This window comes from Macrotis lagotis, chromosome 4 (assembly GCF_037893015.1).
Source record: "Macrotis lagotis isolate mMagLag1 chromosome 4, bilby.v1.9.chrom.fasta, whole genome shotgun sequence".
Lineage (NCBI taxonomy): Eukaryota > Metazoa > Chordata > Mammalia > Peramelemorphia > Peramelidae > Macrotis > Macrotis lagotis.
This window is the reverse complement of record NC_133661.1, coordinates 170,069,158-170,090,760: the sequence shown is the minus strand read 5'-3', so window position 1 is coordinate 170,090,760 and position 21,603 is coordinate 170,069,158. Positions and strand designations below refer to the sequence as shown.

The following is a 21,603-nucleotide window of genomic DNA, read 5'->3' as shown; positions in this document are numbered from 1 at the left end:
ACAGACTATTCTGTTAATTTCTTTCCCTCTTTTCCTTACAACTATGAAGAGAACAGTGTTCCCCTAATGCTTGATTCAGAAAAACCAAAAAGCATCCCATGTGCTTCAACTCCCAATCTTGAAGTGGGAATACAGATTCAAGCAATTTCCTTATTACAATAATAATAAAAAAAAACCTTCTGACAAAAATGATGAATGGATGCTATATGGAATACATCATAAAAGGATTATAAGTATGCAAACTATCCTAGAAATAAAACTAAGGCAGTAAATGCTTCTCAAGCTACGGATTTTTTGAAAAATTTGTTTCATTATGCCATATGTGATTTATAACCTCAAAGTATTTGATGAGGTAGAAAAATGAATTCCTTGCCCCAAGGAGGGTGGGGTTCAACAATTACTTATACTACTAGATTTGGTCAATGTTTGATTATTTTTTGCTGAACTATTTTTCCCTCTCTTTATTTTTTTTCTAGATGAACTGACTTGGGAAAAGGAGGCAAGAATTTATAATCATATACATGTACACACAGAAATATACCAATATATACATGTTACTATATGGTTATATCACAGAATTATAAGTTTAGAGCTGGTCATAACGTCCAACCACCACATTTTAGAAGGGAGCCAACTGAAGCCCTTTAAATGCCCGGAGTCACACCATTAGTAATTGTGAGACAATTTGAACTCAAAGCTTCCTGGTTCTGAGTCCATCATTCTATCTACTATAAAGTAATGTCCAAAATGTTAGGTATAGAAATTATCTGCTAAGTGGCTACACTTGCAGTCAGGTGTCAGATAATACTTATAAAGTTGTTGCTATTGTTCAATTGCATCCAACTCATCATGAATACATTTGGGGTTTTCTTGGCAGAGATACTGAAGTGGTTTGCTATTTTCTTCTTTACAGATAAGGAAAATAAGGCAAACAAATTAAGTGACTTAATTAGGGTAAAAAGCTAGCATGTGATTGAGGACAGATTTAAATTCACAAAGAGGAATCTTCCTAAGGTCAGACTCAACATTCTATCCACTATACTTCTTGGCACACTTCTTTTACAAAAATCATGACAATTCAAAGAACCTTAAAAATAGCTTTGCTCATATAGTGATGAGTTTTAGAACTAAAAGTTGCTTTGGAGGTTTCAGTCAATCAATCATCTATGAATTCATTAAGAATGCATTATGTGTGGGGCGGCTAGGTGGCACAGTGGATAACGCACCTGACCTGGAGTCTTGAGTACCTGGGTTCAAATCCAGTCTCAAGACATTTAATAATTACCTAGCTGTGTGGCCTTGGGCAGGCCACTTAACCTCGTTTGCCTTGCAAAAACCTAAAAAAAAAAATGCACTATGTGCTAAACAAGGAAGGATACAATTAGGACTTTGAGGTTTATAAAACACTAAACATAAGAAATCTCATTTGATTCACTCAGCAAACTGGTAATGTCTGTGATTATGCTAATTTTCAAATGAAGAAATTGATGCTGAAAATGATTAAGTGAATTGCTCTGGATCATACAAGTAGTGAGGTAGAGTTTGAACTCATGTCTTCCTGTCCCTGTCTATTTCCTACTACTGCAAAAAGCAGATGCCTGAATTGAACATAATCCTCATCTTCATCTCTCAAAATCCTTAGCTTCAATAGGGAAAAAAGTCATGATGTAAGAGGATTAATTGCATTTATTTATCATCCCTTTCCTTAAATTACCATACAGCTAGTCATGGCAGCTATGATAGCTGGATAGTCAGGAAGAACATAAATTGAAACCCAGCCTCAAATAATTGTTAGTTGTGTGATGGTGGACAAGTCAGGTTCCTCAAGCATGAAATAATAATAACAATATCATCTATCTCTCATATTTGTAAATGAATTTATTATTGGGGAGGTTTACTCTTTATATTAGTGTCTTACTCTATTATTAGACTACAAGCACTTTGAGTAGCTCACAGGAATCTTTGATAATAGATTAAGTGTTAGAAGGGATATTAGAAGTTCAACTCCCTCAAATATTTAAAAAGTGACTTGTCCAAAGACCTTGGCACAATGGCACATTTAGGTGTCAAATGCAGGACCAGAAAGCCCAAACTGAATCTGTTTCCACTACAACAGGCTGATGATTAGATAATAATAATGAAATGTTGTGGGCTTACAGAACCATAATGATTTAATTATTGATACCCTCAAACCAAATTAACTATTGCCGATACCTGATATATGACCACCTGTGAAACCCTAAATTTCCCTTCTAAGAGAAGATGTGTTCTGAATTTCTTCAGCAGGAATTCAAAATGGATTTTCTCCTAAAGAAAACATTTTAAGTGATGGACAGGTGTAGTGTATTGTATAGGTGTAGTGTATTATATTAGGCTTCAGGTACATAATGGCATAAATAGACTTTTGTGGACTAGCTTGAAATCTAATCATCATTTAGAATATTATTTCTGTGAGAAAATAGATGTGAATTCCAAACAGCCTACTTGGAAATGAACTTTAAGAACAAACTCATATCCTTAACTTGAAGGGAAACTACCTGAATGTATATCTTTTATAGCCTCAATTTCTCCACTGATATTGCTTGGTTTTAAGTTAACTTTTACTCTTACCTAACCTATATGACATTCACTTTTATTAAAGTCTCCAATATAGTTGAATCTCATTCAATTTTTAATAATAGTCTTTTTTAATAACATAAAAGCATTATATTCCAAAGTGCCAGTTAATGTTGCTACAATGCCGTGTAGAATTCTAGAAATTAAGTAGAAAATGCCTGAATATAATTTTAATTGTATCTAGATACACTATTTCAAAAAGAAATTAATTGGCATATAAATCATTTCACAGTAAAACTTGAAAAGCCCTTAAAAACCAAATGTCTGAATAAATCTTTAAAATGTATATCCAACTTTAATGGAAATATTTTCTGAAATAGGATTTTTTAAAATATCTAACATGGTATGAGAGATTTCCCAATTAAATCTATCATTGCAATTTAATCATCACAAACTTCTTATCAATAATAATTCCATGAGTTTTAAGCATGTATAAATTGCAATTTGGGCAGCTAGGTAACCCAGAGCAAGACCTGAGTTCAAACATGGCCTCATACACTGACCAGCTTTGTGACCCTAGGAGCGTCACTTAATCCTGTTGGACTCAGTTTTCTTATCTGCAAAATGATCTTGAGAAGGAAGAGGTAAATCTTTTCCAAGAAAATCCCAAATGGGGTTACAATGACTCAATCTTAATCTCACCAAATGTCTGCCTATTCAAATATTTCTTATAACCTTATAACCTGAAATTACTTTATAAGGAAACTATTTTGGTATTAGACCCAGGCTAGGAGTCTTCTTTATTTCTTTAGGTCTATATGTACCACCTTAGCCTTGGAAACATTCCTGGTATTTAACCCTTTGCATAGAGCATGCCCCAGGTGGACTGTACTGAGTTCAAGTCAAGTAAAACACTACCTAAGAGATAGACTATCAGAGATCTGTTACCATATGGTCCTATGCCTTGAGTCTCTTAAGACACCCAGTCCCTAATTAAGACAAGTCTATTCCTCCAAAAAGTGGCTTTGTCCACTGAAGTAGAAATCCTAAATAATACAGAATGAATTTCTGGGGCATGGGGATACAAGAATTGATGGGGGTGCAGAATGAGAGGGAACAGACAAAATCAGCAAAGTAATTATGACTGCTTGACAGCATCCAGGGAATGTTAACTTTTCCATTTCTCCCTGAATTCTTCATGGCAGCCTATGCAAGCAAAAAACTTCCACGAAAACTCTCCCATTATGTCAGAGCCTAGGAATCCCTTGGACCTAGTACCCAAGAAGTTATATGCCAAAAAGACTCAGATTTCTAATAACCAAGGATATAAAAGGTGGGAAAATCTAGAAATAAAGTTGAAACCAAATTAAGAATTAACCCAGAGCCATGGAGAAAAAAACTTGGAAAATGAACTTCCTACAGAAGATCTAACAGTATTTCCCAAAACAAAAACACATCTTTAGATTAACAATCTATTATTGTCATTAATGAGTAAATGAAATGGATGTGTAACTATGCATGTATATGTACATATGTATAATATAATATGTATATAAACACCTATAAAGTAACAAAGTCAAAATCTCACATTTTCCCTCTATTTCCCTCATTGTGTCCATAGGGTTTTGAAGTGTCCAGTCATTCTCCAACACTCAGAAATATATTAAAGCATCAGTATTTAAGGTTGAATTACAGTCAATGTTCTGTCTTTATCCCTGTCTGGCCACTCCTAATTATAAGCAATCTTCCCAGTGCAATGATACCTAGTCTAACCCACCATCACTAGGTTATGACTTTCAAGTGGTTTTTCCAGTTATAATATGGAACTAATCATTCAGTCAGGGGAATGAATTTAGGAGTGTTGATTACTCTTCCCTCATTATTGTGGGCGCAAGCATTATTTTGAGAAATAGGTAGCCTGACTTAGACTACAGAAGCATGGGGCGGCTAGGTGGCGTAATGGATAAAGCACGGGCCTTGGAGTCAGGAGTACCTGTGGCCTTGGGCAAGCCACTTAACCCCATTTGCCTTGCAAAAACCTAAAAAAAAAAAAAAACAGAAGCATGAAGCAAAAGATTATTGAGTCATACAGGGATCAAACTCAAGACACCAAATTAAGCATGATGACAAATTTTCCCTCCCTAGAAGTAACTTCTAGCAGTTACGCTGAGCATATCCAAGATATATAACTAGATGTTTTGTTTTTTTTTTCCTGAAGGAGGAAGATTAAGGTGTGGGTTTGGGACTCTGGAAACTTTTTTTTTAGGTTTTTTTAGGTTTTTTTGCAAGGCAATGGGGTTAAGTGGCTTGCCCAAGGCCACACAGCTAGGCAATTATTAAATGACTGAGGCCAATCCTAACTCAGATACTCCTGACTCCAGGGCCACTGCTCTGTCCTCCGTGCCACCCAGCCACCCCAACTCTGGAAATTCTTGATGGAATATCAAATGGGAATTATTTTATGGTGTTTTTTCTTAATTTCAACCACCCTAATTAACTGTTCTCCCTGATATGACATCTATTTTATTTTACCATGACATCAATTAACATCATGTCTTATTCAATCTCAGTGCCTAATTCACATGTGAAATAAAGTAAGCAGAGGCAGAACAATTTATTCAATAATGAAAAAATGGAAAGAAATAACTTGGAGAAACTCATGATCAATAAAGTTCCAGAGGACCTATGAGTTAATGTTACCCACCACTTGAAAGAAAAGGGACCAAAGACTTTAATATACAAACTGAGGCACATTTTTGAATGACATTAATATGAGAATTTGTTATGAATACTGTTGTCTTCTTGTTTCTTTTTTAAATTTTATTCAACTGACAGTGGGGAAAGACGGTCAGGAGAGAAAAATAAATGCTTTCTAGTGAAAAAAAGCATTTTTAATTTAAAATTAATTAATTCATGGAGAACCATACCTTATAAAGTTATGGAGAATACCTATGAGAAAAATACTATGAATGTGGAATAGTGAAAATTATAAGAAACTACACAAATATTACTTTAATTATGGTTTTTATTAGCTATTTCCTGCATAACTTTTGTAGTAATTATTCCCCCTCCTCCAAATTTTTTAACCCCACCATTCTAAGTCCACAATACCTAGAAGGAAAATGAGTGATAGAAAGCAAAAGCAATAGTGGCAATAGGTTTCTACAAAATAGGTGAGGAAAAGAATAAAGACATATAATACATGTATGCCAACCAAACCTGTTTACTGAAATAGACCAATCCAAATCTGCTTTGTCTCTCATATATCCTCCCCAACCCTACCAAAAAGGTTATTTAGTATAGTCTTTTTTTCCTAATGTTGCTTAGATCTCTTTTCCTCCCATCTTACTAAAATTACCCTTGTTGAGGTTTTTATTGACATATACTTAGACTACTACAATCATCTCTATTCAATCCATCTTCCACACTGCTGCTTATTTAGCTTTCTACCCAAACTCGTACTTTAATCACTCCCTAAGATCTATACCTTCTATTTGACATGTAAGTTAAGAATTTAACCCTAATTGACCTTAACCTTTTCTGACCTTAACTCCCCCTATTCTTTAACCCATAACCATACTTGTTTCTAACCTGTATTTCTCATTATCATGTGCATGCTCTCATTTTTTCAATTTCTCTCTGAAGAAAAATAAACTTTCTTCTACTACCTAATGATCCTTCAAAAATAAAATTAAGTCATACCTTCCTCCATGAAACTTACAGCTTTTCTTGACCATTCTAGCCTAGACAAATTTTACCTTCCTTTCAAAGTTGTAACATAATAATAATTTAACTTTTCTTAAGATTTAGAATTGAAAGGAACTTTGCATATTTTCTTCTCTAGTATTCTAATTTTACAAATGAACAAATGTATGAAAGGTAGTGATTCATTCAAAATCTCACATACTCACAAGCAAATAATCAGAATAATGGCAGTGCAGGCCAGAACCACTGAGACTAAACTCAATAGATATGCTTTACCTTCCAGGAAGAATTCAGATCCTTAACAATGAAGACTTGAACAAGGATACATTGTGTTTTATAAGGTGACTCTCATAGTATTATCTGTATAATAGGTATTTGAATATTTTATTTGTCAAACAGATGTCATTTGCTATCTGGTCTAAGGAGCAAAATTTGGCACCAGAAGGTGTAGATACAAGCATCTGCTAGATTCACATTAGTTTCATCAATTTTCCTCTATCTAAAAAAAAAAAGAGTTAAATTATCCAAGTCTCTTTGAAAAGATGGCCACTCTTCTGATATATCATTAGATATATGCCACTTTTAATTTGGGAGATGGCATAGTTCAGTCTTACAGTGGCTCTATGGACACAGCTTGTTCCATCATGGCCAAACATTCATACCAGGTAAACACATCTTAGCCAAGTAAAAGGCACCAAATCATTTTTCCAATTGAATAAGGTTTTCATTTCCTCTGGATCATATAATAGATAGTTATTCCAGAAGAAAAAATGATACAGGGAAGCATGATGACAAATTTTCCCCTCCCTAGAAACATGGAGAAAGTATATTTGAAAGCTTAGTGAAGATTTATAAACATTTCCCTGGCAAGAGGGCAGGGAAAATGTGAAATAAAAATTGAAATTAAATCACTAGTCCTTCAGAATATCAAAGATTCTTCTCAACAGACCATAGAGATTCTATACCTCAAATCATTAAGAAGCAGAATGGATTCTTTGGAGTCAACCAAATCATTTAAAATGTTAATGACACAATTCTGATTCATTCACTAAAATTAACTGTAAACTCACGTCTATTGCATTTGGAGAGGGATTATTATGTTATTCTTTTCTTAGTATTAATGAATAATTGCCTATCCATTAATGAATGATTGCTTATTTATTAGCTTTAAGATACCACAGCAAATCTAGAATCTAAGGGACAAGAAACAAAGATAGTTAAAACTAATGTCTTGCTCCTGAGAGGTATAATGGTATAATGGGTAAAGAGATGGCTCTTGAAGCAAGAACATCTGAGTTCAATGAACTCTCCCTATTACCTCTAGAGTCAGATTATCTCTTTGTTTAGCATTTACAGGCAACCCCCACCTGGTCTACTATATCTAAACAACCTTTTATAGACAATACTTCTCTTCACCCACTCATGCTCCAATGAAATGTTATACTTGCTGTTTCTCATAGGTAACATTATATCTTCTCTCTCCATGCTTTTAAACAGTGCCACTCTATGCCTGAAATATATTACTATATCATTTTAATTTTGAAGAATCCCCAGTTTCCTTAAAAGATCAGCTTATAAATCATATAATATAGAACTTGTTTCCTGGTCAGTTAGTCAAGTCACAAGCATTTATTAAGTGCTTTGCTATTTGATATACATCATGATAAGTACTGAGTATACAAATGAAAAAAAAAAAGAAGATTCCTGCCTTCAAAGAGCCTACATCCTAACATATAAAGGTTAAAAAGGGTGGGAGTATTGTTGCACCTGTTTTGAGTAAGGTACAAAAATTCCAGCATGTAATCTACAGAGGAATAACTGGTCTGAGGACCTTCCCTAAATAAGTGGAGAGTCTAAGGAGAAGTCATTCAATCAGGAGAGATCATCAGGGTAGATATTTCCAGTGTGTGAATTTCTGGACTGGAGTGAATTTTTAATTTGTTTTTGCAAGGCAGTGGGGTTAAGTGACTTGCCCAAGGTCACACAGCTAGGCAATTATTAAGTGTTTAAGACCAGATTTGATCTCCTGTTCTCCTTACTTCAGGGTCAGTGCTCTATCCACTGTGCCACCTAGCTGCCCCCTGGAGTGAATTTTCAGAACTAAGAGATTTCTGAAAAATGAGAAAGTTAAAAGTACAACATGGAGAAGAATGGGTTACCCTAGATTCAAAAATTTCTTGCAAACTTAAAAAAAAATTCTGATTTGTAGACTAAAATGGTTGTTCTATGTGACTTGACTGATAGCCTGAAGATGAATGAGGCCTAGATACTAGTGACAACCTTGCACTTATTTTCTTTATTTTAAGGTTTAAAAATTTTAATCAATGCAATAATCAACCCTGACTCCAGAAGCTTGAGATGAAGCTTGTTGCCCATTTCCTGACATTTTAAAATCAATTTGACCAAAACAGATCTAGAGTTCTGAATTTAATCCTTTAAACAATTGAAGCCACTGCACATTCTTGAGTAGATGGCAGTGGTGTGCATTAGAGGGGAAAGAAGCTGGAAGTAGGTAAACATCCTAAAAAAAGGTGGTAAAAGTTGAGAATGGAAGATGACATTATTGGAGTTAAATTTTGAGAGGTTACTGATTGGATGTAGAGCATATAAATACATACACCCAAATATGAGGAGTTATTATTTATAGTCCTGTGAGCCAAGAGTTACAAGTGGTAAAGGAAGACCTTTGAGTGAGAAGGGAAAATGCATGTTACCCACAAGAGGAATCAGGAGAGTGTTCTTGAAAGAGGTCATATCTGAGCTGAACTTTAAAGGACTAGAAAGAATTCAACAAAGAGTAGGCATGCACAAGCAAAGATGTAGAAGAAGAAAAATGCAAGATTTGTTTGTAAAATCCATTTTACTGATGTTTGTATATATTTTCTATATGTTTATATGACTTAGACATTGTCTCCCCTACAGGAAGCAAGTAAAAGCTATTTGAGTGAAAAGACTGTTCTTTCCATTTTTAATGTATCTGCATTTATCACCAAGCAGCTAGATTCATAGAGTGTGGTGCCTCTTGAAGTCAAATCTGACATTAAATACTTTCTAGTTGTGTAACCCTGGGCAAATCATTTAACCCAATTTGCCTCAGTTTCCCCACCTGTAAAACAGCTGGAAAAGGAAATGACAAAGCACTCCAATATCTCTACACCTAGCAGAGTTACTGGTAATTAAGAAATTAGGTAACTAACAAATGTTTGTTGATTAATAACTGGTAAAACAGCATGCCTGTGTTTCAAAATGAAGTCCTGGGGCAACTAGGTGATGCAATGCTTAGAGCTCTGGTCCTGGAGTCAGGAGGACCTGAGTACAAATCTGGTCTCAGACCCTTAATAATGACCTAACTGTGTGACCTTTGGTAAGCCATTTAATGCCATAGCCTTGTAAAAACCAACCAACCAACTAACCAAAAATAAATCCTCTATTGTTACCTCCAATGGAAATATGACTCATATCTTTACCTTGCTCTACACCAACTTCCACAAAACATCGTAGCATAATGATTTTCAAAATTTTTATTGTAATTTTATTAATATTCTCAGGATGGACCCAATTTATTAATTCATTCTTTCAACTAATATTCATTAAAAGCCAGTTGAATGAGTTTATTGTCCCAGGTACATCTGCCTTTAACAAGCTGTCTTTGTTTACAGTAACAAAAAGGTCAGTCCTTTGGCCACATTCCTGTACATATGGGGAAGTTCATCTCTAACATCAGTGTTTCCAGTGAAATCCACTTAAACGACTGTCACCATAAAGGAAAAATAAATGTTTCAGAACATTAGCTCATGAAAGCACCTAATTACCACAGCTGGCCAAGATTCCATAGCCTCCTGAAAAGGTTTCTTTTGTAAGCAGCTTTTCCACTCACAGCTTTCTTTTGGATAGAGGGATTCTAGATCCACTGGCAGAACTTAATTTACTACCCTTGCCTTTGGGTCACAAGCTTAAAACCTCATTAACTGGGATGCCACTAATTCAGAAATTGTGATAATTTGTACCAGACTGAAAATTGATTTTTACCATTATTAAAGAAAACCTTTATATCATAGATCCTGCAAATTATTGCAAACAATAGGCATGGAGAGCTTTGGAAGTCATCATTTATACCTAATTGATATGCTAATTACAAATCATTTTCATAATTTCATAGCATGCCTCCTAAGAATAGCTCCAGATTTTGCATGTATTTGAAAGTAATAAAACTGTAGTTCATGAAAAATATTCCTTAAATTATATTTCTACTAAGGCAAAAAGTCCTTTGTCATAACTTGTCTGAATTAGAATGGAGTTTTCCCTGAAATTCTGTAAGTTAATTATAACTGAAAGTCAGCATTTCTGGAATAAAAAGGTCAAAAAATTTTATCTCTATTGCTTTATCCCCCAAAACATTAAATTGACCTATCCGAACCTTCTCATATCCCCAATTCAAAGATTGATTCTATTGACTTCATTAAAACCAGAAAAATTCTCTTTCTTAAGGAAAAGGTTTGATGACCTGAAAAGCATTGATCTCATTCTAGCATTTTTCTGTTATTTTGGGGTGTTGGGGTAGGGAGTGAGGGCAGTTTAACATGTGCTTTTAACCTACATAGGAAGTACCCAAGGTAGGAAGTTATTTCCTTAATGACAATCTGAAAATCACCCATCTCAAAGAGGTCTCCAGGGACATTAAGATGTTAAGCAATTTCTCCATGATTCCTTATGATTATATAAAAGGCACTACTTTAATTCAAGATTTCCAAGAGAAGACAAGCTTCCTGAGAGCAGGACTGTCTTTGTATTCCCAGCACCCAACACAGAGCCTAATATATATTACATGCTAAATAAATACTTATTGTTCATCTGATTTATTCTTGATTTCATCAGTGGCCCAAAAGATCAATGATTATTTATTGATGTGAAAACACAAACAAATCTATCATTCAAAAACTTTCCAGAAGTAAAACTATCTCTGAGCAGCAGGCTTAACTATAAAGATCATGACCTCTCAGGAGCACTTTATTATTAGCAAAATTTTTGGCCATTATATAATATCTACATACTGTTATTTAAAATTTCATATTTTAACTAATATTTGTCAAGTAATAATTAAAAAGTAGCTAAACTAGCTGGTAAACATTTGAAAAATAACATATTAGCATCAGAACAAAGAACAGAAAGCATAAACAAATACCTATTATGTTCAAGGCACTGCAAAAGGTGCTAGAGATTCAATAATGAAAAAGAAGTGAAATGCATTAGTTTATGATCCATAAATGTCAGGGTCCTCCTCCTACTGTCAAGAATTCACTTCCTAAAATTAAACCATGGTCCATTAGTAGCACACAAAAACCTATAATGCTACATTGTATTTTGGAAAGCGTTAAATTGAAAAAGTCTACCTGAAAATTCAAGTTACTGTACATATTAACAGCATGATATCCAGGAAAAGAAAATGCTTTTATATCCCCCCCCCCACCAAATACATCAGGACATGCCATCTCCTTTGACTGATTTAATACACATAACCACATAAAAATTTCATGGAAAGCACAACTTAAATGCTATTTTACCTAGCTACCTTCTTGTCTCTAAAGGCTGTTTACCATAGGGATTCAACTTATTCTGGGAACTCTACCCTCACTTAAAATATAAATTTCCATTAGCTGGCAGGGATTCCCATACTGGTTCACCTCTTCTTCACCTTCTATATGGAGGATCTAGTTTTCTTTACCAGATGCATCCTGCTGAGAATTTAGGATTGCCTTTCCTCCAAAGTTGGGGGTGGGGGTGGGGTGGGGGGACATAATAGTTCAAAGAAAAGTCAGGTACAATGATCATGGTGCTAGATTTGGAATAACATGACTTTGGTTCTGATGTCAGTAATGCTACTTATTCACTACTCACTGGCTTTATTTAAATCATTTAACTCTCTCAAGATGAATTTTTTAATCCATTAAATTAGGAAGTTAAAAAAAAACTCTAAGGATTTTGTGGTTTGGGTTGTTTCTCTTCATGACTCCATTTGGGGTTTCTTGGCAAAGCTGCTTTGAATATTTTGCCATTACCTTTTCTAGCACATTTTACAGATGTAGAAACTGAGGGAAATTGGATTAAATGATTTGCCCAAGATTATGAGACAAGGAAGTGTCTGAGGCTAAACTTGAACTCAGATCTTTCTGACTCCAAGCCCAGAACTCTATTTCCTGTGCCACCTAGTAATTTTCTGAAGTTTTTGAATGCTATGATTGAAAATCAGCTCAGAAAGATGTGATTATTGTCATATATGGAAAATAATCAAACCCATATATTATAGCCTTCCCCAAACCCAAAACTCCATCACTGGTCTATATTGTTTCTCCTTATTAAAATAAACTCCTTGAAGAACTAGATTAAAATTGGTTAAACAAGTTAAGGTGGTTTTAATGGAATGTTATTGTACAACAATGATGACTAAGAGAAACTTGGGAGGACAGATAAAATAATGAAAAATGAAGTAAGCAAAAATATGGAAACAATATATAGAGTTACTATGAAACTGCCTTCATTAAACTGACTTCATTAAAAATGGAAAAATTCTCATTCTTAAGGAAAAAAGTTTGGTGACCTAAAAGGCATTGATCATTGGTACATTGGAAAGAAAATTAAGGCAATTGTAATTGTAATGACCAAACATCTCCGAATAAGAGGAAATGAAAAAGAATCTCCTTCTCCTTTCTTAAAGAGGTAGGGGGACTATGAATGTGTAACACTGCATGTAAAAAAACATTTTTCTAAGAGTTGATTAGTTTTGTTAAACTATGAACTTCTACATAATAGGTACTTATTAAAATGAAATAATGTAATCAAAACACATTGTATATGTTAATGTTCTATATAGCTATGTCCCAACCTCTTTAGTGTGATAGAAGAAATAGAACATTAGACTTGGAGTCAGAGGCCTTGAGTTATAGTTTCATTTCAGGCAACAAGTAACTTTGATTTTGATCAGACCTCTTTCTCCCTCTCCTTACCTCAGTGTCCTCATCTACTAAAATGATAGGATTGAATAAGATGATCCCAAAGATATTTTCCAGCTCTAGTATTTTGGGGAAATGATCTTCACTGCATCACCAGATCTACAGAAAGCATGCTACCAAAAAGATAAAAGTCCAAGTCTTTACTCGTAGGATATTGTTCCATGGAATGGCCTTAGCCTTCTCATCTCAACAAAAACCAATAAAGAGTTAAAAAAAAGTAGCAGGCAGGGAGAAGGTGTCCAAAGTACTTCAATAATTGAAACTTTTGGCTTGTTGACATAAAGAAACAGTCCAATGTGAAAATGCAAATTAGAACAGGTTTTGCTGAAATACAGCATTCTGATATTCAGGAGCAATACTCATAACAAATTTGCATAATAATTTTTAAAGTTCACAAAGTGCTTTACATATAATATCTCACTTGGCACTCACAACAAACCTGTGTAGAAAATGTTATTAACAATCCTCATTGTTTTTTTTCAGATTAGAAAAGTGAAGTTAAGTGAGTTGCCCAGAGTCTACCAGCCATTAAATTAGGCAGAATATGGACACTAGTTTTCCTTGCTAAACTGTGGGTGCCTTGCCCTCCTATAGTAAGACTATAGGCATGACCAGGTAATCATCAGCCAGTCCCCATCTCAAAACTTGTCTTTTAAACAAAGGATTCACTTCAGTTCATTGAAAAAAGAGTTCCTTTGATGAAATTCATTTACAGATTTATATACTTTGAATCTATTTTCTTTACAAACACACACATAATCTTTCAGGAATTTGAGAAATATCTATTTTAGCAACTGGTGTTTTTAAAAAAACTATAAACAATAAATTGAAGAATTTAGAGAAAGCTAGGAAGTATCAATGAATTTAAAGATTTTTATTACTTTTATGGCTTCTGAGCTGTTTATAACATAGATCATAAAAAATAAGTAGAGGAAAGAATATTCTATAATCTCACATACAAACAAGAAAATAAGTGTTATCTTTCTTTTCCCCTATCTTTATAATAAATTGTTAAATTTTGGAACCTATCATTTAAGGGTCCCAGTCAACAGCTAATAGTTCATATGTGTGTGTGTGTGTGTGTGTGTGCGTGTGTGTGTGTGTATCCTAACTATAAACTGTTAGAATATATATAAATATATATATACATATAAAATACACACAGTTTATATATAGTTAGAATGTATGCATAGATAAATTTATATACACATACAGTTTATATATACATCTCAAGATGTAGATACAGCCTGTATCTAAAAAACAATTCCAGATTCAAGGGGGGTGAAGTTCATTTATATTTGTCTGTGGGAGTTTTACCCTCTTTGACAGAATGTAGTAACTATTTTTAAAAGGCTTTTTTATTGATTGACTTAAATGAAAAAAGATCCACAAAGAAGTTCTTCCCATATCCCACAGATATTTTTCTGCATTTATAGCAAATTGCATAATTTCATGAAAAATCAGAAGCCTGGTGGATTGCACAGGTTTCCTAGAGGACCTAGCACACAGACAGCTGTGAAATCTGGGTCCTGGATCCCCTAAATTATCTTCCCAAGCACATATACAAACAATGCATAAAAACCACCCCCAAGGTGTAAATGAAAGCCCAGGCCATTCATTTTTAAATCCGTTGAGCCCTAGGTTGCTGGAGATGGTTGTCGATAGTAAAAAATTGTCTCCTTCAAATGTGCCTGGTGGACAGCAGCTTGATGATTGGCAGCAGAAATAGAAGACAAATGAGAGAGCCTTCAATCTGCAGCTGATGCACAGGAAGGACATGGGGAGCTGAGTTTACAATAGAGAAAACATTACCAAGCTAATGGCATGGGCAATCATTTGACCACCATGCATCTCTGATAGCAGCAGGGCATCCATTTTCAGTTAAGTGTTAGAGTACCTTTTTGCTTTCTCTGACCACGGCAGGAGTAAAACAACTGAGTGCGTGAGACCCACTGACTGGTAATAAATTACTATATTGGATACTTTTTGTTTTCTTTCAGCAATGACTTTACTGTGTATTCCTGCTATCATTACCAATTAAAGTGGGGACCGCTTTGGCAGGCTGTATCTAACTGTATATCAGTCCCTCCTCGCCAATTGCTTTCCTGAGTAGCACAGGGTCAAGAGGCTCCTTTGACCTTTATCATCTAAGTCTCTCTGACCACTCACTATTTGAAGCAATCTCGGATGAACAGATGGACACTTTCTGCAGACACTATAAAGCTTAGAATATAAAGATAAATGAAATTGTGTTTCAGGCTTCAAACAAGGTTTATGAGTATAAAATATTGTCAGTGAGTACAAGAAAATTCCTGATTTCGATGTACACAACCTGACAGTCCAATGAACAGAATATAAATTCCTCTCTTTATTATTGTTGTTGTTGTTTTTTAATCTAAGGGATTAGCAGAATATTTTGAATCAAGAGTAGAGCTAAACAGTTATGTTTCTTAATTATATAACTAATATGTGTGTGTGCATGTCTGTTTTAAGCAGATTATATACATAAATGTGTGTATATATATATATGAATTGACATAATTTGCAAAATAATTCTCTCAAAAATTGTGTTGCATGCAAAAAATTAGGAAAAAGAAAATAAAATGTGAAAATTAACCATTCCTTCATCAAAAAGTTAATGATTCTGCAAATAGAATTCTCTAATTTGAGTTCTTTCACCTGTGTGAAGTCCTTCTAAGGCCTGAAAAGATTTGAAAAGAAAAGAAGGCTTAAATATCAGATTTTAAATGGAATTCTTCTGACAAATTTAGTTCACTAGAACATACATTTTTTTTATTGGCAAGGCAATGGGGTTAAGTGGCTTGCTCAAGGCCACACAGCTAAGTAATTATTGTCTGAGACCACATTTGAACTCAGGTACTCCTGACTCCAGGGCCAGTGTTCTATCCACTGCGGCACCTAGCCACTCCAAACATACATTTTTTTAAAGGAATTCAACAGAAATGGTAAATTTTCATCAACTTTCAAGCTTCTAATGACTAAACACTTGATGGAATACATATATTTTTCACTGAAACGTGTATCCCTGTTCTATGTAATGGATAATGGAACGACCACTTCAGAAAATCGCTGTCACTATATTCTGGAAATGTGATGAAACTGTTAAGCCATAATTACACTTTTTGATTTAATTTTTTTAAATAACAAAGAACAGCATAAATATATGCATAGAGATTTAAAATTATCATTGTTTTTGATTCATAGTAAATAAAATACAGAGTTGAAGGAGCTTCAGTCCTTGTTTCTGAAAGATTTCTAAAATTATGTTCATTTTGATATATTTGTTGCCTCTAAAAACAAACAAGAGAAAACCTATAAAGGCATAGAAACACTTCATACTGGCATTAGATGGCACAGTCAGGAGGACCTGAGTTCAATCTGACCTCAGACACTAGATAATTACATACTTGTGTGATCTTGGGCAAGTCACTTTAACCCCATTGCCTCACAAAAACCAAAAAGAAAAAAAAAGAAATTGCACAGGAACAGCTTTGAACTGAAAAGTCATTAAATCCTACTTCAGTCACTTCCTAGCTGTATGTCTCTAGAAAAATCATGAGCCCACTCTGGACTTCAGTCTATTTATAGAATGTAAAGAATTATATTTATACTGTCAATCTCTCTTGAATATTATTGAGATCTACATGAAATATACTTTGTTGTCAAATAAAAGTGTGTTATATTAATATGTTATTGTGATGAAATCTCCAAGTAACTCATCATTACAAAGTTCTTAGAGTACAAATATGAATATCTATAACAAGGAATCAATGAATATAAATTATTTAGATGGGGGGATGGGGGGGAAGCCATAACAAAAAATACATTCAAAAGTTTCCAAAGACAAATTAAAGAGAAAGAAATGAGAACTGAAGATTTTTTCCCCCTGAATAAAGAAATGACTTAAAGTCAGTAGAAAAAAGGACACCAATAAATTGTCATTTCTCCAAGTAGAAGGAAGTACTGAGATTAATAGCAAAATACTGCCTGGTTTAAATTTCTTTCCCTTTCTACCTTCCGTCTTTCCTTCCTTCCTTCCTTCCAGTTAAATTTGCAGATGATATAAAATTCTACCAGTTATATCAAATTAACAGGCCATAATTTCTGGTAGAGGTGTTAGAAGTGGGTAGAAAATGGGCAGATGAGTCCCAAGACACAGAAAATTAATCTCCACTCCCGAATGACATTTACTGAAAAGAGATCTGTTCTCAAATGACATTGAAAACTAAACAGAAAACCAATATAACATAATTGTGAAACTTAGATACTGCCATCTAAATGTGGGTTCTATCTCTATCAGTACAGAACACAGAAGAACTATACCATAATATTCTTGACCATTATTTTCCATAAAGGATCCTCCTTCTGACTTTTAAAATAGTGGTTATACCAACATACCACTTGGAATTCCCACTTATTTTGCCTAATTCTTTACAACTCTTTTTATAGTCATATGCCTTCTTCATAAAAATCTATCATTTCTCATAGATAAATCATCATATGTTGAAGACATTTTCACAGATTCAGTGCTGGAATCAGTTCTAACACATATTTTATAGGTGAAGAACCTGAGACCCAGAGAGTTGGTGACAGAAATATTAAGTGTTAGAATTAGGATTGCTAAAGTCAACATTTGTAAAAAATTCTTTTAGCATCTTTCTCAACTTATAATATCTTCTAAAGTAGCCCTACAATTCTTTAAACCCTACAAAAAACTAGCCTCTAGTATGGATTTTCACTATTGTTCTTCTAATTTCATTTACTGATTTACCATTTCAACTTCTACATATAGCATAACTCAGAATGAGTTATTTAAGAATCTTTCCATAGTTATTTCCATAGCATTTGACATGATTCTTCTGTGATCATTGTGTTCTATGGATCATAATCATAAAACATCACCAAGAAAATATGTGTTAAAGATATGAAAAAATAAACAATTTGGAATCATTGAAAACACTAAAATTTTCTTAATTTATATCAATTCCAGGATCCTTTTCCCATAAAATTTTGTATACATCTCAGGGTCCATTCATTAAATCTGCTTAAGATAAAGATGGTTAAGAATATGTATATGAGGGGGCGGCTAGGTGGCAGAGTGGATAGAGCACCCCATTTGCCTTTCAAAAACCTAAAAAAAAGGACTATGTATATGTGCAAATATGTTATATATAAATATAAATGTTAAAAATCTTTCCATCCAGTTACATAAAAGGGTTTGGTTAGGAGAGAAGAGGGATAGGGATGTGTAGAACACTAAAAAAATTCCCTGGTTCTAAAATCAAAGGATATGGATTCAAATTCTGACTTCAGGAAGGAACAAAAATTAAGCACCTATATGCCAGGTTTATTATGCCTAGCCAGGTGGCACAGTGGATAAGAGTAGTGAGTTTGGAATCAGGAAGACTGAGGTTGGAAAGTCAAATTCAGGTTTAGAATTCTATCCATGGCACCACCTAACAACTCTGTTAAGTATCCTTTATTAAGTGATAGACACATAATCAAAAGGCCAATGATTGCCTCAGACACTTCATATCTGGGTGACCCTGGGCAAGTCACTTCATCCTGTTTTCCTCACTTTCCTCACCTGTAAAATGGACTGGAGAAGGAAACGGCAAACCACTCCAGTATCTGCAAAGAAAACTCCAATTTGGGTCACAAGGATCCCAAATCAACTGAACAACAAGAAGAGAATCTTCTTTTCTAAGGAGGGAAAACATTGCTGTCATACCTAGGTACATTGAAACCTCAATATAGATGTGTTTAAATGCTTCAAAGAATAAAAATACTCCTTGGTCTAAGAGTCAAAGGATATTAGACCTAGAATTGGAAAAGTCATCAGAAGGGTTCTAGTCCAATAGGCTTATTTTACAGATAAAGAAATTGAGGTCCAGCGATTACCCAAATTTACATAGATAATAAGCCTCAGACACAAAATTTGAAGTGGGTCCCTCTGACTCACAGTCAAAGATATTTCATATACACACACACACACACACACACACACACACACACACACACACACACACACACACATATATGAATAATCCAAACTGATGCTGTCCAAATGATTTATGAGCAGGCTTCATCCTATCTGCTGTCCTTCAGCATCTTGGTTAGAAGTAGTCTGAAAGTACACAGGTAATCAGCAAAGCTCAAACTACTTTAAATAATCATAGGACAGTGGATGTCTCTTGGGACAGGTTCTGGCCTGGTTCATGGACCATTCCTGTACTTACCCTGCTATGTTCTATTTCTTTATTGACTGGCTGACTGATATCAATGAGCTATATGGATTATTGATCCGACCTAGAATTCCATTTCTTAAATTCTTATGTTGTTTTGAAGTTTCCTCTTGAAAGGCTCAGCAAGATGCAGAAATAGCATTTCTCAATTTCTAATAGTCATATATGCTTCTGAGTAAACCATGTCTGAAATATTTTTCAGTCCTTTACTTGATGTGGGCAGTTGTATTCTATTGGGACTATTATAAACTGCATCCTTTAATAAATATAAAAGTATAGCAAACTTACCATATTCTAAAACATGGAACTATTTCAACATTCATACAACAGAATTTTGATACAAATGGATCTTGAGATGCATTCATTTTCTCTCTATGTAGAGAACTGTTAAGACAATAGAGCATATGTGGGCTGAGTTACTGGGTACTAGCACCCTAGGGAAGAGAAGTAATTAAGAACAGTTATGCAAATAGGACTTACTCCCAACATCTTTGCATCTTAGCAACTCCACATAAGTGAGTGGTATTATCTATGCTTTCTAACACCAGGCTAATAAGCCCTGTAATTGTCTAAAAGGTCAGCCAGGATAGAAGTCTTGAAAGAAAAGGAACTTAATCAGAAAGTGGTTTTTAACTGGAAAGAAAAATGACTCTGAATAGGCCAAGTAAAAATATAGAAAAAGACAATCCTATCTGGAAAGATAATAATGGCAAATAACAGGTACAATGGGAAATCTTTTTTCGCTATCCTTATTGCTTCCATCAGATTACTTATTATTATCTCTAACTTGAGCTTACCAATACAAACTCTTCTTTGTAGAAGCCATTTATCAAAAACATATGCAAAGTAATGTGTAAATATGGAATGAACAGCAAATATTAATGAACGTCAGTTGAATGAATAAATGACTCTTTAAAGCACATACTAAAGCAGGAATTCTTAACCAGAGGTCCATGTCCTTGGAAAAAAAGATATTTCCATAATTTCATTTCAACATAATTGACTTCCTTTGTAATCGTATACATCTTATTTTATTTGTTTAAAAACATTATTCAGGGAAGGGGTCAAGAAACTTTACCAGACTATCAAAGAAAGGGGTTCATCTCACACACTCATGTGTACATGCATTCATACACACACACACACACACACACACACACACAAAGAATCTATGTTTTTAAGCCATCCCTCCTTTAATTTTTCACATTTTTGTTTCTCCAAACAATCAATCAATCAATCAATTAGTGAAAAAGCCTTTAGTTTGCAATAACTGTGCTCAGTGTAATGCTAGGCATTGGAGATGCAAGGACAGAAACCAAATAATCTCTGATCTCAAGAAGCTTATATTTTGTAGGGATAGGCAACATATGCATATATAGAAATACACACAGATCTATGTAGGAATATATTTGTGAAGACACAGAAGATATAGGTACATAAATACAAGATAATGGGAGAGGGGAAACATTAGCATGGGACAGAATCAGGCAAGACCCATGATAGTGTTCAAACTGAGTCTTGAAGAAAAAAGAGATTTTAAGAGGCAGAGATAAGAAGGGAGTACATTCCAAACAAAGGGAAAAGATGTTGTTAGGGTGGAGGTGGGAGATGGGAGAATCTTGTAGGAGGAAGAACAAAAGGGCTAATTCAATCAGCCCAAAGAGTACAACATTTAATAAGTTTGGAGAATCAAATTGAAGCTAAGCTGTGAGGGCTTTAAATAGCAAAGAGTTTTATTTTTGACCCAAGACATAATAGGGAGCCATTAGAGTATTGAGGAGAGAAGAAACATGGCTGGGCCCATAATTTAGGAATTCGACTTCAGAAGCTGTAGGGAAGATTGATTGGAGAGGGGAAGAACATGAGCCAAGGAAACCAGTTAGGGAGTTAAAACAATAATCTTGATGAGAGGTGACACTTGATATCACCAAGTCTCTACACAAAATGCAACCTTTATAGTTCCGTCAACACCAATATTGCAATAGTTTCTTAGTTGGTCTTTCTCCATTCATTTCTTCCTTCTGTAATATGTCCTTAACAAAGCTATCAAACATTCTTCCTAAAGCATA

General features: G+C 34.4%; 1 protein-coding gene across 1 annotated transcript in view; it reads right to left on the bottom strand.

The window, feature by feature from the left end:
* The window catches only part of WDR72 (WD repeat domain 72), a 362,471-nt gene that overhangs the window by 183,568 nt on the left and 157,300 nt on the right, over positions 1–21,603 (bottom strand). The window lies entirely within an intron of this gene.